The sequence below is a fragment of the Anarrhichthys ocellatus genome, unplaced genomic scaffold, assembly GCF_004355925.1.
Source record: "Anarrhichthys ocellatus isolate YVR2014 unplaced genomic scaffold, GSC_Weel_1.0 scaffold24, whole genome shotgun sequence".
Lineage (NCBI taxonomy): Eukaryota > Metazoa > Chordata > Actinopteri > Perciformes > Anarhichadidae > Anarrhichthys > Anarrhichthys ocellatus.
Window position 1 is genome coordinate 1,646,655 of NW_022280054.1, and position 14,249 is coordinate 1,660,903.

The 14,249-nt window shown below is 44.0% G+C and overlaps 1 protein-coding gene across 2 annotated transcripts in view; it reads left to right on the plus strand.

Annotated features, from left to right (window-relative positions):
- The window catches only part of arhgap35a (Rho GTPase activating protein 35a), a 73,303-nt gene that overhangs the window by 2,477 nt on the left and 56,577 nt on the right, over positions 1 to 14,249 (plus strand). Inside the window, exon 1 of one of the 2 annotated variants that reach the window (XM_031861178.1) lies at positions 866 to 1,541. The exons of the other annotated variant lie outside the window; for it this stretch is intronic. The gene's annotated coding sequence lies outside the window, so the exon portion shown is untranslated. Of the gene's footprint in view, positions 1 to 865; positions 1,542 to 14,249 lie in introns of those variants that run through there. 2 annotated transcript variants of the gene reach the window in all.

The following is a 14,249-nucleotide window of genomic DNA, read 5'->3' on the forward strand; positions in this document are numbered from 1 at the left end:
GGACCAAGAGGGCAAATGGGCCGAAATAAAGTCAATTAATTGCAATCATGATGACATGTTCTTTTATCCTGTAGCTCGGAAATAGTGTTGCGGTAGAACACAGTGCAACACAGAATAATAGTCTGATATCAGTGATGCTACACATCCAATTTGAAATGTTTTTATTAATTTGAAATTTCCTCCCCCATCTTTACCATTTTTAAATTCTTACGTGCCACATAAAGAAAGTTATTGTGATGTATATGCGATGGCCGTCAACAATGTACTTGTTTGTTTCGACATATATACGAAATAATACAAATTGAAGTATTTGAAATAACAATGCATTATTTCTTAAAATAAAATGTAGTGAAAGTATAAGTACAAAGTAACAACAGAAATACTCATTTAGATGTGTTAACATTGTAGTTGTAGCACAGTAGCCTCCATACAGTTTAGATAATTATTATTTTTTATTACGTTTTTTGCATGTTAGTATATAGTTGTTTAGTCATTATTACAGATATTTCTGTATGTTTTTAGTTGATTCATTCGTCCACTGATAATTACATAAACAATACATGTTTACATGAAACTACAAAAAAATAAACACTAATAGGAAGAAAAAAACTGATCTGGGATCTAGAGAGAAATTTTCCGGCTTTTTGGCGAATTGTGATTATTTTTTAATGAATATGACGTGTTTAGAAATATGTATATATGAAAAAGATGTAATAGTCACGTTTAAATCTCTTCATAAACAGAGTTGTAATTGTGTCCATGAACCGCTGGGTGAGTCTCTCTCTCTCTCTCTCTCTCTCTCTCTCTCTCTCTCTCTCTCTCTCTCTCTCTCTCTCTCTCTCTCTCCTGTGAATAGGAGGGCAGATGCTGGATTCGGGAGAAGGTCCGCCATTATTGTGAAGCTGGAAAAAAAAAAAATAGACTTATACACACCGTCACACATTTCGCCTGTAAGGGGCTTACGATCAGAAAGGAGAATACATCGGGTTCGGACGATCTGTTGTACACTAAAAGTGGCGCTTTTGGTAAATGAAGGCAGGGCTTTTAATCGCGTTTCATACGGACTCTTTATTTTTGACACAACAAAGGAAATAATAATTGGTGAAAACAACGTGGTGGTTGAATCAAGAAGGGAAAAAAAACACACCGAAACAGCGCTTTTTACAACGCCTCCCCCTTTTCTCCTCATTTCCAGACTGGAGTTTGAACAGCATTTCTCTTTTTTTTTTTTTTTTCTTCCCCTAACGAGAATTTAGTTGTGTTTTTTCTCTCCTCTCTTCTCCAAAGACGGGGAGAGGTACGCATCTCGTTTCTGAAAACTTCAGTCTGATGAAACAAGCACTTAATGGGGGAAAGCAGCGGACAGATAGCCTGTTAATTTAAAAAAAAAAAAAAAAAAAAAGGCGGAACGGTGATCGGTGTCCGTGCTGGTAGGAAGTGTTTTAATCTGTTTTTTAAAGTCTTTCGCCCCGGCTGTGAGCAGAGAGGAGCAGCGACAGAAAGAAAGGAGTGGACGAGGAGCCGGAGAGAGGAATGCTATGGTATGTAGACCGCACGAGATCACTCTTCTTTTGCACCCAAATAACGCACGTGAATGGACAATTTGAAAGAAATGGTGAAAGGATATTTTTTTTTTAGGCGTTTACCTCCTCCCTACATATGAAGTGCTGCGAATAACAAGAAACTGGGAGTCAACCCCAGTCCCCCTGAGGGCTGGGGAGATGTTGAAGCCCTCGATAGTAATACTAATGATTATTCTAATGACGATGCGTGCGTGGAGACAAATAAAACCTGTTCTAATGTCGGCTACATTTGCCCTGTGCGTGTTTTTATGTGGGAAGTTCACAGAGGAGAAAAAGGGGGGGGGGGGGTCATGAAAATGGGTCTTGTCCAAACATTAAAATTGTTTGTACAACAACACCTGGTATGCATTGGTCTGGTCAGGCCTAGAGAAACTCGCCATGTAAGCCTTGAATATAAGGAGCAGCACGGATTTTTAATTGGTGGGTGGGGGGGATGGGGTTTAATTGCGTTGGCTGTCAAACAACTGTTAGATGCTGCATGTTTTGTGTATTTATCAATGTTCAGATCAAATGCTGATTTTTCTTTTTTTCTTTTTAATGAGGTTTTGTGAAGTTGTAAGTTGTTTAATGTCGCTGTCTGGGCTTTTATTTGTCATGTTTAGCAATTTAGTAGCCACAAACCACGGCCCTCATCAGTTTTAGATTGTGATACACGCTCTTTACACATTGTAAATAGTTTGAGTGATTATTTTCTCTTTTGTTAAATGCCACACTAACTTTGCAAACATCAGAGCTGCATGTGCAGGGCTTCCTGGTGAGTTAGATAATGTGCGTACGCCCTGCCGGGAGGTAACAATGCTCTGCTCCTGTTTAACTCTACCTGTCACACAAGTGGCTTAAATCCTCTACGACAGGACATACATTATATGTGTGGGCCATTTCTACCAAATGTATATATCTCAGGTGTGGCTATTTTAACCTGAATGTCTGGATGCGGCTTGTCGACCACTTCACGTTCTAAGACAAGGTACAGACTGATTAAGGTGACCGTATGATAACGATTTACACTACCTTTAATCTATTATTGTGCCAGAACTTGTCACCGGTGTGTTACAAGCTCGGTCTCACTGCCACTGCAAAGTGGTCATTGCCCTGCCAGCCACTCCCTTTTTCTCCCGAGTCCCTCCACTGGACTTCAGTACTTTTAATTTCGAAGTGGTCTTTTCTACCTGCCTCTCGATTATTGATTTAAGATCGACTTGAGAGAAGGAGATAAGTGGGGGGAATGTTTGTGATATGGCCTTTAACACAGCGAGGGCTGTGGCCTGTACTGCTGTGTCATTGCCAGATACAGGGGACATGTTCAAAACAGGAACTTTGTCATTTAATCATGGATTTATGATGAGGATTTGACATCCTTACCAAGCAAATAAGTTGACTCATGTCCCTGGCTGTTCTTTGACTGAGTGCTTTTTGATCTTTGATCTTAATCAGCCTTATTGGGACGACCATGCCGTGGAGGAAGTAAACACAAGCACACACACTTTCCTTGGCGAGAGAGTCTCTTTGCTCTCAGGTAAATGCATTAGCAGCTGTCGGCACTTCTGTTCTCTGCTTGATTGGGCCCTATGCAGTGCAGTCACACCTCTCCAGGAAGCCTCTTCTTCCCCTAATGGCCGTGCCATTTGCCCAGGCAGCAGGCTAGCTACCAGCGTACCCACTCACCCCTGTCTGTCTGTCTGCCTGCCTGCCTCTGGGCTGCGGATCGTGTCGTTAGTCTCTGGGCTAGAACATGTTCCTGGGATTAGAGGAGGGCAGGCTTTGTTCGTCAGGATGTAGGCAGAGATGTGGATATATCCTTTGATGTGAGATTCTGTCCTTCTATTATGTGGATAAACATAGAAAAACAAGGGAAACAGTGGAGGGACATCTAATCCTTTTATATCAAGTTTATTCTACTAGTCTTTAATATGACTTCTCAACACAGATAAAGGCAATCAGAGAGTACATCAGCCTTAAGTGTGGAACATGTTCTGAATCAGTAAACCCAACTGTGAGTTAATTTGACTGTAATGTCACTCAATTTCAAAACTTGAACCATGCAATGTTATTTCCATGTCAACCCGGGCTTTTTTTTTCGAATGAAACGGTGGCCTTTCCCTCTTTTGCCGATTTCCCAGCTAGCATACTTGTCAACGCAGAGTGAGTCCGTATGCCGGGGATGGAAAAACGTCCCCCGCTCATCTGAAAATGTGCCGTTCGCCAAATCTCGTCTCTCTCTTGTATCACAGGAGAGGTTTGCTTGTGAGTCAGTGTAAGCCTGTGTTTGATGGAGAAAAGAGCTAATTATAGCGGGCAGCTTTGGAGTTTGGTGGACCAGATTACAGTCACTCTCCTCTCAATGGCTGCCTTGTTCTAGTGGCCGATTATTAGGCAGAGAGAAGTGCATTCTGGGATGATTGTATCTGAATTTCCATTAGAAAGTGTGCCTGCCTCAGTTGAACTGAGGTTCCCTTCTCTCCCCACTGGTTCAGCTCCCATGCTCATTACAGATTTGCAGATGGGGACAGCTTGATATAAAGGCCTCTGTAGTGAGCCCCTGTCCTGTTTTAGAGCTACTTTAACTCCATATCCTGAATGTCCGAATTATGTATGAGGGAACCCACCCCCGCTCAGCCATGGTGGTTGCGCCTTGTTTTGATTTCCTGGAATTATAAGAACATATCACTAGTATTCATATGCAGAGGCCCCTTTATAACAAATGGTTTGTAAGTCATTTTTATTTAAATCAATCGGTAATAAAGATTGCATTTGCTCTCTATCCCAAGCCCACTGTATTATGGTATTGCTTTTCCAATACAAATGCATTATTAATGGTTAATACTAGTGGAAAGTAAGGGCTTTAGATATGATCAATGGTTTGAATGGTGGCCCTAGTGCCATGTTGGGGTAGTTTTAACTAGCCTTCATGTTTCTTCCCGAGGAAAGAAGAAAAAAAAAAAAAAAGACACTGTTTGGATTCACGGTGACCATGGAGATGAAGGACCAGGATGTAAGCCACAGAGGAATGGTGACCTCTGGACGTGAGCGGCCCCGCTTTGCTATTCCAGATACAAATTACACAACAGAGGGGCAAGGCTAATGGGCTATGGTAATTTGGAAGAGCTGAAATGGGGGGGGAGGGGGGGATAAACTAAGAACAGGAAGAGAGTGACACAACAAAGCAGGTAGTCAGTTGGAGGAGAAAACAAAGCTACAAGCATGAGAGAGTAAAATAAAACGCGAGCTGCCAGTTTCTGCTTCAGGCTGTGTTCCTGGTATGTGCCCTTTCAGCCTTCTGCTTAAGGATCAACCAATCAATGACAGCCATAAGTAACCCCGCTGCTTGGCAATTGGCCACGGTTAAATTCCATGACTCAGCGTGTCTGTAGATAAAATGTTATGATTGAGTCACTGCCAATGAAATTAGTTCATTCAGTTGGACTGCTGCTGCTATAATGACATGCAAAACGTGTGTACCACCTTAAGTTGTCCAAGTTTTATGGGTTGTGAGGGGGACTAGTCTGAAAAGAGGGGCTTGTCTTACGTGAATACATATTCCATTATTTTATCACGTTAAGGGTATAATAGCCTCTCATTGTTTTCGAGTGAGTCGGTGTTTACGCTGACTGTACTGGAGACGCTGGAAGCCTCTCAGAAACAAAGAGATGTGGCCCTGAAATCCACCTACACGAGTATTAAAGGATCACTTTGAGCATGTTTTAGTCTGTGGACACTAATATACACACTCGCACGTTTCCCACCCTAACCCAACACTCGGTATTCATTTCTGTCTTAACATGTCGTGCTGACCTTCCCTCGTGTCACTGGCAAGGCTCCAGGCTTCATTGCCTAAATTGGGCCGGAGTCAGGAGGAGAAGTCCCTGTGTGTCATTGTTTGACTTTCTCTGTGGAGATTCTCCCTTGTGGCGCCCCTGGGGTTTCCTCTGGGGGGGTTCAGGAGAAGTAGATAAGGATAGGGTGGAGGAGAGAGTAATTTCGAAGGTGAGGGGAAGATTCGGAGTAATAAGCCAAATGAGAAAAACATCTAAATGCCACTACCATGCTGAATGATGGTGGGTGCTGCAGGTGGCACACCTTCCGTTCACGTATTCTCATACAATTTGTTGGTTCAGTAGGAAGCTCAGCAGTCGAGCGCTCAATGCATGTCTATCCTTTCCCGTCCTTTTTACATGTAGAGAGAGGTGGAGTGCTGGATTTATTATATATTACGTATGAAGCTACATCGCTCTCTTGATTACCTACTGTGGGACTTTCCATTCGGACACCTTATGCATTCATTTTATTTAGTGCTGCAGTACATCCTTACATCCTCGGGTATCATCAGTTCATTTCATTTCGGAAAGGCTCCTGTAACGGCAACTTCGGTGCGACTGAGACACTCTGAGGTGGGGCGTTATCTACAGAAGACTGGCTGCACTCGTAAGCTGCACCTTTGGTGTAATATCACAAGCGAGCGCGAGAGAGAGAAAAAAACATGCAACCCCACCTCTGCTCCGCACCTCTAACTGTTCTGTAAACGTTGTAATTGAAACCAATGGGTTGTGTGACAAACTACTTTTTCATTTCATTTTTACACAATCGCCATAATAAGATTAGGTGTCTTGTAAAAGATTGCGTAGGAATGCTATTAGTATTTGGCAGTTTACAACTGTGTGCAGAGGCATGGAGTGAGTCTGTGGTGATACGAATGTAAAGTCCCTCTACTGTGAGTTGTAACTCCTTCTTTGGGTTTAGATCTGTGCCATGTCGATCTATAACTGCTGTAGGAATGTTGATGGTCATGGGTAAAGCATAATGACGAGTCAGGAACATGATGTTCTAGTTTGTGTGGTATCCCGCCATGTTGTCCAGTTATCATGATGTCTCTTACTGTACATGCTCTTTCGGCCCAGCGTTCTGACAACTTTATTGGAAGTGTCTTTGTACACCTGCAGCATGCAAGAAGAGAGGTGGAGAGTGGGAGGCAGAGAGGTGTTCTTCCAGCGTGTTCTAATTAAAGTTGGCAGGTTTAATCACAGATTGATAAGCATCTGAGCGGGACAGAGGTAGAGTGGGGAGGGAAGGGAAAAGGTGCCTGTAGACCAAAACAACCGGAAGCCTTTGAAAGTACCTCACTCAACCCCAAGTTTTTCCTACTTTTCTCAAACTCCTCCTAAGCTCTATCGATTGCTCTTGTTGCGTCCCTGCTTCTTTTAATTCACTGAATATCTCCGTTGCTGTTTATTTCTGTTCCCATGGCTCCCGCCGTCGCTCAAATGTTCTGTCCTTGAGCACAGTGCCATGTTTTAGTCCGCTGTGGTTGAGGACGCAGGAAGGGCACCACCTTTGTCACTAGATGTTAGTCTCAGATGCCACTTCAGGGGGATCTGGCCACCACTGTGCTGGCCTGTGGCATCTCCCCAGTGAACATGTGCTGACACTGTCTCTCTCACACACAAAAGGACACACAAACCCCTTGTATTTGGACAAGGGGCTTTTTTTTTTTTTTTTTTTTTTTACAATGTTGTGATTAGGTATTCTTAACTTGGAGCTCGCCCCAGGCATTTCAACATTTCCAAATCATTATGTGGCTGTTATTGTTTAGTATTCATGGTTGGCAACTCAACTTCAAAAATTTAGAAATTATGCATCGGAAGGGGCTAACTTGTTTAGCACCGCGGTCTGAATTAAAGTATGTATACTACTCTGTAACTAACACTGGCTGACCCCTCCTCACCCTCATAACACAACTGTCAGAGTGGTTCTGGCCGCTAGGCAGCTGTGTGACAGTGGACATCATATTCTCTTTAAGGTGAGAAGATAAGGTGGCTGCATATCCATTTGTTATCATAAGCAGCGAGCCCCCCCCCCCGACACCTCCACATCCCTTATCTGGCCGTGTCCCGGTTTCATGGCCCGAGCTGGGGCTGATGAGTAAGCACTGCTCAGCCTGCGGATGGCCTGGCCTGCTGCTATCGATTGCAGCGCCATTGCCTGTCATCCAGCCACCACTTAGCTAATGATGTCCATACTATTGTCTCACGGCTGGGAGAACGGCCATAAAACAGAGAGCGGCGTCGGCGTCGGAGGGAAAGATGAATTTTACCGACCGAGGAGGCACACCCGGAGCAGCCTGAGCCAAATCGTACTGCCTTATGCTATCTTAAGATGGTAGCGCTGTCATTCTCTGTCCCAACTCCCTCTCCCATTTATTTCTCTTGTTGGCTGTCTTTGTTGTGGTGCTGGTTGGTCCATCTGCATGAAAGAAAGACGGACCACGATTTCCGCCAGTGTGCCAGTCTCTGTGTTGGCCTGGTTTTGACCTCGTTGCTCTGATTGTTACTGTTGTTGGGCAAACAGCACATTTGCGCTAAATAAATAATCTTAGCGATGACTCACCTTGCAAGCTTGAATCTAGAGGCAATTAGAAAAGGCTGCCATGAATGCCAGAAAGACGTATGTCCAGTGTGCCATTTTGGAGGTTTGTAAATGGATTTAGCTGTGAGTTGGGTTTTCATGGGGGTGACACGGGTCATTTCTCTTCTCAGTGCCGTGATTTCCCAGGATGCAGTCGGGGGGGCCCCAAGGTCCATAGCTCTTATGTCAGAGTTCATTTCCTGTTGCAGTGCTCCAGCAGCTCCTGAGGATCCACCATTTTGTAACAGTCCCGATGAGGTCTGGAGAAATGTGTCTCAATTCACCGCCCATTACTCACAAGTGTGGCTGCTTTTTAACTCTAAAAATCTCTCGTCCCAGTTAAAGAGTTGAAAACTCATCATGTTGCATTCAGCCTAACGCGGAGTAAACAGTTAGCACAGCCGAGGACACGCTATGCCATAAGTAGCAGAGGTGTGATTGTGTGTCCTTATTTAAGATACTGTTCATGAGTCACAAACATGAGGCAGTTCAATGTTTTAGAAGGAAGACGGCCTCACAATAGTTTTTGCTGAAGTTTCTAATCGTAATTTAAATGCATCTCTGGTCGCAAATCCCCATAAACCACAAACCTGAGTCTGCACAAGTCCTGCATCGTCCTTTTGTTGCTGTGCTGACTTACATGAATGTCCGAAGTCGTGAAGATAAAAGTAAGGGAAACATGGGGGAAGAATGTAAACATTTCTCCGAGTTGTTTTTGGTTTGAGGGTTGTTCAGGGAGAGAGAGGACAGCCTCACCACACCACGGCTCGTATTAGTCACAGTCATCGGAGAGAAGAGAATGCAGACCTTTTTGCCCAATGAGGGAAAAGGTCATTGTGAATGCAGTTTGTCAGGTCCAGACGAGCTGCGAGCTGGTGCCTGTTGTAGCTTTAGTCTATGTGACTGCCAGAAAGAAAACGAGAGAGGGGTGAACCTCACGTGGACTAATGTTTGGTGAAACATGAGTATGAATATGTCATCATTCTAGATGACTTATAGGATGTTCATTTTTGTATCGGTTACATTTCCACAGAGACCATCTCTCCACTGAAATGTTAGTTTGGATCACTTTGTGGGCGTAGTGAGGATAAAAGAAGGGGGGGGGGGGGCGCAGCCTTTTCCTCTTTACATTTGAATTAACATTTGAATTTTGCAAGTCGATGTGATCTTTAAAAGTGAAATGTCTAATCTACCTTCTTAAGTAATGTCAACATGATGGGTACTCCAGCTATTTAAGTTATTAATTACCATAAATTCAGGGGACATCAAGAGACTGATTTAATAAAGAATGCTCAGAATTTGTGCAACAGCGGCACTGACTATTTGTCCTGTAGTATAGGTCAAGCTCCAAACACACTGGATCCTACATCTCCCATAATGCATCTCGGCAGTGTCCAAGCTGAGCCAGCAACTGTTTTTACAGCCTGTGTGATACTCTTCATGGCAATAAACTGACTTTTACATGTACAATTGGAGTGCCATGAATCATGATTACACTTTATGGATTTATTAAAACTTTAATATTTCACAAACAATTATTGCATGCTAATATTGGAACGTAAAATGTATTTATGAATTGAACTATATTCATTTTCATGTAAAACTTGAGAAAAACACATTTAGAGCATGCCAGACATTAGTATTGTTATATCAGTGTAGTCGTATAGTGTTATTATATTGTTCAATGGCATTGAACTTGACCGTTTGATCGAAGTGGGTCCCAACCAAGAGGGAAGCTGTTCAAACAGTGTTTGTTCATGCAGACTGTTGTGTTTTCGGTCATGCAGTTACTCCTATAAGGCAAAGTAGTTCATGACTAATGACTCTGGATGACTAATGGCGTATTTCTCCTGCAGTGATTGTGGTAAATGCTGAATAAGAATTTCTTTTGTTCTCAATTGTTGATCATATCTGACCCGGTCAATGAGAAGAAATATCTTTGAACAATCAAAGAGAGAAGTTAAATAAGCTCAGAGACATCATGGTATTGTGGTTGGAACTTATCCCTCGCGTGCATCATAGATTATGAAAAATGTTTGGCTCCATTCCTGACATCAAATTTAAGATGCATTATGCAAAAGGGATTTATTAGAGAACGGATGTGCTTTTACACTAGCAATACTTGAATCCCCTGCCCGGATCACTTACCACAGTGGCGGATAGATTGAACAAAAAGGGTTTTATCAAAAATGAAGCTTTGCCCATGTTGGAACATGTGAACTCAGGCTAGCATTCCTTGTCCCGTAGACTACCTACAAGACAACAAATCTTTAGTCCAATCAAGGTAGTTATGTCTCCGCCTCCTCCAAGAATACCCAAGTGAAGCTTTAACACTACTACCACTAATTGTTTATTAGTGGTAGTGATTTACAGTCGCTTGAGAAGAATGAGTTGTTTGAGTTCATAAGTGGAAATCTATTCTACTTCTCGGCTCAAGTATTGTCTGAGAGTACTAAGGTAATGCTTTATCTCAACCATTAAGTATGTGTTGAATATGTTAGTGAAATACACAAGCTAAAACAAGGCATGATTGTGGTCATGTCTGGGACATGTGATTGTGTTTCCACTGTCATGGTAATCTTGGAAACACTCAGACTCCCTGTGATAGCAGTAATTGGCAATTACTGTGCCTTTTTATGAGTTTCCTGTCAAAAGTCTGCCAGAAATAACACCAAAGCTATCATTATAGGGATGTTGATCCTTCTGTTATTTCAACCACCTGCTGTGTTTGGTATATTGTGCAAGTATGTATGCATGTGTCAGAGAGATGAAGTGACTCTGAACAGCAAGGATTGTAAGATGGAAATATCCAAAAGTATGTCTCAGTCATCAGCTTTGTTGTTGCCATAAAGATGTCAGATCATTTGAGTCATGTTTTGATTGCAGGGCCCTCATGGAACCAACCGAACAAGTGTCTGAGACTAGTTTAGCCTGTCCTTGAACCACAACAAGTGTTACACACGAGCACACTGATTGTCAGACCTTGAGCAAACTCTATTTCAACACACACAAAGACGCCCCCATCCACAATATTTCAGTTTTTGCTTCACAACTATGTAAACACGTCCTATCTCTGTCCCTGGTCCCTCGGTGTTTGGCCAGAGTGGATCAGATTCTCGGAAATTGTGCAACTCTGCGGGTATTGTGCTGTTAGACCACAGAGCAGAACTTACATCGAGGGCCTTGCCTTTTCCTGTCTTTTTCCCTCTCCCTCCCTCCAGAGGTCATAGTTGACAGGAGACATGGGTGGGTGATGTCAGGCCTCTCCTCAGGGCCTCCGGGGATCCTCTGGTGTCTTGTGAGGTTGGGCAGCAGCAGCTCCAAACAGGAAGCAGTGATGGCAGAGAGAGGGGGAAAGAACAGCTCGCTGCTGTTCTACTTTGTTTGTTTTTTTTTCCACACGTCGGCGCCGAAGATGGAGACGCAGGACAAAGGTGGTTAGGACTGTGCGGCCAGGAAGAGCTCAGTCATGGGTGTATGTGCACATGTTTATCTATGAGCTACTGGAACCATGTGATGAGCCACACGGCCGACAGAGTTGAGTTTGAATTGTGATTTTTATATATATATATATATATATAATTTTCACCTCCAGAATTCCCTTGTTTTTGCTACACAGTCGTCAAAAATAAGATAAATTGAGATTTGCTCTCCTGCTGTGGGTGTCTGCCACGAAAGGTTGTTTTAGTGCACGCTGGGTCGTTGACTTGTTCAGAGGGTCTATAATGTTGAACATCATGTGCGAAACACGGTCGTGAGTGCTCTTTGAGCGTGTTGGGGCGGTGCTCCCGGGGCTCCCTGATGATGTAGCATGGTAAACAGCTCCTACTGCTTGCGCAGCTGGGGCACACTAGACCGGCCTCTGCAGTGCATGGAGGGAGGGAGATTGAGAGAGGGATTGGGAGGAGGCAGACAGACAGAGAGAGAGGGAGGGAGGGAGGGGAAGGGGAGAGTGGCTGGACCCAACACAACAGAGGAATGCTGTGTGGGCCTTCAGGGCAGGATACTGCAAAAAGCACAAGCGAGTGCAGAGGAAACAAGAGCAGAAAACTGATTATAAATGACAAATCCCCAGCTCTTGCAACCAAGCAGTGTTAGCTGTATCCTAAGGGTGGGGGAAATGCAACAGTAATGGCTCCGACTCCAATCCAATCTCCTGTATGTATTCTGCGTGCGTGTGTGTGTGTGTGTGTGCGACCGTGTTTGTGTATGCGGCCTCCCTAAATTCAAGAGACAGACCGGAAATTTTGCCCCTCCCCTCCCGCGTCCTCCCTTCATCCTCTGCCCTGTGCTCGCTGCCCAGCGCTGATTGGCTGGGGGGGAAAGCGAGGGATGAGGTTTTGTCGTCTAATCTGCCAGCAGATCACCACTGATGGGCCTCTGTAGAATGGCTTTAGTAAATTACTGTTCCAGGGAAGGGCAAATCCCTTCTATCAGATAGCAGCTCTCTCTTCATCTCTCCCTCCTTTCCAAGTCCCGCACTCTCTTTCTCTTCACTACATCAGTCAGGCTTTGGCTTTATCTCTTCATCACTACCTTGCTCTGCTCCTCTCCTCTCTGTAGCTGCTGGCCTCTACTTCTCCCTCTTTCTTTTCATTTGTTCTTTCTTTCAGGCTTTCCTTTTTTTTGGGGGGGGGGGGGGGTGTATGTAAATACCTCATGTTGTGCACCTATTTGTGTGTCTGCAGTAGACTGGGGCCTCGCACCCGGAGTGAATGAGATGAGTTGGTGTCAGAAAGAGACACTCTGTGGGCTGTACTCTAAGGCCGATCGTACAACCAGCACGTTACAGTCTGCGTCTGTGAACAGTTTCCTGAATCCTCTGGTGTGATGGAATGGCTTTGATGGGCGGCCATCTTGACTGTCTAAAAATCTCACAGGAGATAATACTGTACATTCTGTCTATAGCTGGAAGATGGTGTTTGTGGATTCACAAAAGATAACTTAACCGATGCAGGAATAAAGAAGATTGCGGCGTGAGATACCTGTAGATACTGAAAAAGAAGGGAGTGTCTTACTGTGAGCCGGAGGTGAGGAATGTTGCCTGGTAGGGAAAAGCCGAGTGGAGCCAAACTCCCAGTGACCTCCTGTGTTCTGTTACAGCTACCTCCAACTTTTCCTCAGCCACGTCGCTCACCGATGACATATGGCAGCCAGGCACGTCTGATGTCACACAATTCTGTTCGATAATTAACAGGCGGTGTTTAGGAAGAGGTGGAGAGGCCACACGCGCACTCTTCATGTGATGTCGGGATGAGGTGTCTCACCAAACAGGTTTTCCAGTACCCCAACCCTGAAGAAATATCTGGTTTGGTGAATGTTGTTGCCGTTGCAACCGTTTCTGTAATGAGTATTTCAGCATTCCAGTTTAGAGTCGTATGCCGGTTTTGATCATGTTCGAGATAAGACGTTTACAAGGAACTTGGAAAAACCTCGTTAATCATGTCCTTTGATACAGCTTATAACACGATCCCCAGGTATGTGAACGCACGAGGCATGATGAAATGGCAGTTTAGCATTAACTGGCTGTCTTGATGCTGTTGCTGCATTTACTACTCTGCTGGATCACCAGTTAAATGGAAGATGAGGGCAACAACACAATTTCATTTCAGTGTGTAAATCATTAGTAGGGCTGTAACCAACAGTTACTTTCATCATCAGTTAATGTGCTGCTTATCGTTTGGTCGAGAAAATATCCAGAACGACTGACAATGCAGATCGTAATTTTCAAAACCCAAGTTGACATATTTAAATTTCTACTTTTGTCCATCAATTATCATCAGATTTTTGGTTTACCGACTAATGGTACTGCAGTTAGCACATCTGGGTTTCCCAAAGCCACGATGAGGGCTTCATCCAGGTTTATGAATGTGTAACGGATTACCAGAATCCTCCCAAAACCTGATCATAAATTGAATGCTAGTCTGCTAATGTTAACCCTCTCAATACTTTGGAGGGAACATCACTCATCTTTTGGATTTGCACATCTGTAATTTAAGATCACCTGGTGTTAATGCTGCTGTCTGGTTGGTGATGCATTGTTACACTCCCTAATAATGAGCAGACTGTTGGGCCTTACTCCAGCTGGTGTACCAAAACCGATTAGAATGACCGGAGCTCTCGTGTTTGGTGAGCCCCGCCCTTCTTTATCGACTCTCTCCCCCTGCAGTCTGAAGCATCTGCATGCCCCTCTGCCTCCCCACTGCCCGCCACACATACTCTCTCTCTCTCTCTCTCTCTCTCTCTCTCTCTCTCTCTCTCTCTCTC